The sequence below is a fragment of the Corylus avellana genome, chromosome 9 (assembly GCF_965113065.1).
Source record: "Corylus avellana chromosome 9, dhCorAvel1.hap1.2, whole genome shotgun sequence".
Classification (NCBI taxonomy): Eukaryota; Viridiplantae; Streptophyta; class Magnoliopsida; order Fagales; family Betulaceae; genus Corylus; species Corylus avellana.
Genome location: NC_142498.1, coordinates 18,600,249 through 18,604,716, shown reverse-complemented (window position 1 = coordinate 18,604,716; position 4,468 = coordinate 18,600,249).

Sequence of the window (4,468 nt, the reverse complement as noted above, 5' to 3'; positions counted from 1 at the left end):
TCACTGTTGGATTTTTTATTCCCCTCTTTGCCCTTCGTTTTACTCGTAATACAATACAAAAATTCCAAAAGAATTCTCTCCATTTCCTTTAAAATGGAATCGGTTACGGTAAGGTAAAATGGTCTTTTCAATTGATAAGTTTCAATGAAAAAGACTATTTTGCCCTCCTAAATTATACTAACCCAAAAATTAAGGCAGTCAATTTTTTTTTTTTTTTTTTTTTTTGACATAATCTACGAACTTGACACAAACGAAACACGAAATTAACAAATTAAAGTTGAAGGATCTAATCTGTTTAATTAAATCGGTCAAAGTATGTTTAAATTATATAATTTTATATTTATGCTTCGACACAATTTGAATTTAACACGTGAATGTGAACACAAATTGTAATCTCTGTATGGATAACCAAGTTCATTCTCGGCTTATTAAATTAGTGTGTGCAACTTTTACAAATGGAGAATGTTATTTTCAATAGAGTTGGAAGGAATTGTTTTAAGAATATACATCACATGTTTTGTTAGTTTAATTAAAAATATATGTAGAAATCACATGTTCTGTGTAATAAATTTTTTAAAAATATTAGTTTAATATATTAAAATAAACAAAAGCTCTTTCAATCCAATTAAATAAATAAATAAAAAATTGCTATTATAACTTTTTAAATGGAGTAATGAAAGATTGGACAAAGTTTTCTTTCAAACTAGGTTGAAGGAATTTTCTTCAACCTAGTCTATAAAAGTGACATGTGTCTCTTGAACATGTGAGATGCACATATTCTTTTAATATCAGGGATAAAGTTGGAATAAATTTTATTAAAAACTCATGTGCATCTCACATGTTATTAAAAAAATGGACACATGTCACTTTTATAAACTAAGTTGAAAGAAATTCCTTCAACCCAGTTGGAGGAAAACTTTGTCCTTAAAAAAATGGACACGTGTCATTTTTATGGACTAAATTGAAAGAAGTTCCTCTAACCCGGAAGTTCCTTATATATATATATATATATATATATATATATATATATATTAGGAGTCTTAAGAGCTAGTTACATCTGGAGCAACGTCTAATAAAGTAAACGTTACAAATTAAAATTATTTTTAGAACCAAATTATCTTATAAAATAAAGTAGTTTATAGAAAAATTCTGTCATTTTATTATTATTTGTTCTTCTTATATTTCTTACGTATCGTATATATGATATCCAATTAAATAGTTTAAATAATTTGGATATTTACTATATATGTGCCAAGCTATTCAGTTGGAATTGTGACACCAAACAAGTTTTCGAATGTATATAATAAAATAGAAGAGTCAACCTTAAGCTTAAACTTGATTATAAAGCTTAAAGTGACATACCCAAAATTTAAGTTTAATTAAGACATTTAATGAACCCCTATATCTATCAATGCAAATAAAAAATGATTAATATTATTTTTTTCTAACTACTTATACGTACATCATCTTTGGACTGTTGAGCATATTCTTGAAACTATACAAGAGTTTGTAAGTTTGTCCTTAAGTATTGGCCATGAGCTTAAGCAGTTAAGCTAGGTTTGACTTTAATTTATGATTTGTTTCTTGCATTCTATGTCATTGTATCATCCTGATACACGATATTTGGTAATAATTAATTAATGTCGATATTTGGTACAATTCTTAATTAATTGGTTATCAAATGATCCTTTTTTTTGGTTTATTTTCTTTCTAAAACACAAACTCAAGGGTCAATTGGGGATCATTGTCTGTGGATGTGTTATGTGTAGGTGATATATTTTGTAATTTGTTTTCAATATTAGCATGCATTGAGATTTAACAGAATGAGAGAGTGTATCAATAATATTTCCTTTCCTAAGATTTGGAGTATACTTGCTTCAGTTGCTTAAAAAAAATGGTAACTTCACTTCACACTCCTGAATTACCACGCGATTTGACAAAATCCACCCCCCTCTCAAACTTTAAAACCTCTCAATTTGAACTTCTAAACTTTCAATTGCAGTCAATTTGAACCCATCCGTCAAATTTTAAACGTTAAAAGTGAGACAATGACATTTATACCCCTAACTTTTTTATAAAATTTCAAATTTACCCTTAATTCCAAATTAAAAATAAGGGTAAAGTCCATTTAACCTCCTCAAGCTACTACCCCAATGACAATCTACCCTTCAAACTATTAATTGCGACAATTTACTCTCCAAACTACCAAAACACCGACAATGTAACCCCCCCAATGCTAGCAAAATGACGAAGTTACCCCTATAAAAATTTCAATAAGACAAAAATACCCTTAAAATTTGAAAAAAAAAATTAAATTTTTGTATTTTAGTTAAGGTAATTTCGTTATTTTGTTAAAATTTGGGGTACATTGTCATTGTTTTTGTAGTTTATGGGGGTAAATTGTCGCAATTGATAGTTTGAGTGATAGATTGTCATTGAGGTGGTAGTTTGAGGAGGTTAAGTGGACTTTACCCTAAAAATGAATAAATAAAAATGAAAATCATGGATATTTTGGTATTTTTAGGTATTTTCGTTAGAAGTTAACAGCTAAATTTGATGGAAGAGTTCAAATTGACTGCAATTGAAAGTTCAAGAGTTCAAATTGAGAGGTTTTAAAGTTTGGGGGACTTGCCAAATCGCGTGGTAATTTAAGAATTTAAAGTGAAGTTACTACTTAAAAAAATAAATCTTAGAGGCATATACTTTGAGACTATTGAAGACGTTTTAGAAGTTGGAAAGTTGATCACCAAAAAGGCTGAGAAGATATTTCTTTGGTTCTATTAATCTTTTGTGCTCTATATATTATAAATCATCATTTAAATTGTTTTCAACTTTTGAAGGCAGAACAATTGTTTGTAAAATCCATTTAGAAAGTTGGACTTGATTCCACTGAATTTGTTTAGGGATTTGCATGCTTGACTTGTGTGTAAGTGTGTGACAGATTAAAACGTATGGTTCTAAAGTTGTTTTCACCAACTTGTGCACTGTATATTATAAATCTCCATTTAAATAGTTTTTAACGTTTGGAAGTGGAACAATTGGTTGTAAGGTCCATTTATTAGGAAGTTGTACTTTATTCCACTGGTTTTGTTTAAGAATTTGTATACTTGATTTCATTATATTTGTTTAGGAATTTGTATATTTGAGTTTTGTCTGGTTGTTTATAGCATAAATGTGTGACACTTAGGATTTGTGATTAAAGCTTATGGTTCTAAAGTTGTTTTCATTAATTTACAATATATTTGTGTACTGTTGAGATTTAAGAATGTTTTAGACAATTAACAAGTTGATCTCCTAAAATGTTGAATAGATACTTTCATGATTCCATCCATTTTTTGTACCACGTGTCAAAATCATCTTCAACTTTTGGAGGTGGAACAATTGTTTGTGAAGTCCACTTATTAGGAAGTTGCACTTGACTCCACTAAACTTGTTTAAGAACTTGTGTGTTTATATATATATATATATATATATATGTGTGTGTGTGCGCGCGCGTGTGTGTGTGAGTTTTGTGTAACTTTTTTTTTTTTTTCTAATTGAATGCCAGAAAAGGGTTACAGGGAAAGTTTTGTGTACTTATTTGTACCAAAAGTGTATGACCTTGTAGTTATATAGTTATTTTCATAAACTTATAGTATATTTTGTATACTATATGAGAGTGACTTCTATAAGGAGGTGGTGTAAACCTACCCTTTTGTGCCCACCACTTACACTACAAAAAAATATGTGTTTTTTGACGTGGCAAACAGTAACTTATGTTTGCCACGTCAAAAACTTTTGACGTGTCTAAGTAAGCACGTCAAAAAAAATTTTGTTGACGTGTCTTTTTTTACACGTCAAAAGTTTTTTGACGTGTCAAAAACTTTTGACGTGTAAATTTCACACATCAAAAAACTTTTGACGTGTCAATTCCACACGTCAAAAAACTTTTTTTAATAAAAAAAAATTAACAATAATTTTGATATAAACAAATATGCATTAACAAACAATTAATGTTAATTGGCATAAAAAATTAATATTTATTGTCATTAGTATAAATTATAGTTTATTAGCATTAGTATATATGTATGCATGCGTAAATTGATCAGTCTATTAATATTAATATGATAGCTACACATATTATTTTTCTAAAAATATATAAAACATACTCGATGCATTTATTTTATAAGACCTGCAAAACTCATATGAACTCGACAAACACAATATATGCGGCCGGTTAGTTGATACATTTAATTATATATCTATACATCTAGAATATATGGGTTTTTTTTTTTTATTCTCTAATTAATTTTAATTGGAGAGAATAAATATATATATATATAAGTTTTTGACGTGCCATGTTTGGCACGTCAAAAACTTTTGACGTGTCATGCATGGCACGTCAAAAACTATTGACGTGTCAAGCATGACACGTCAAAAAATTATATATATATATATATATATATATATCAAAAATAATTTTAATTAT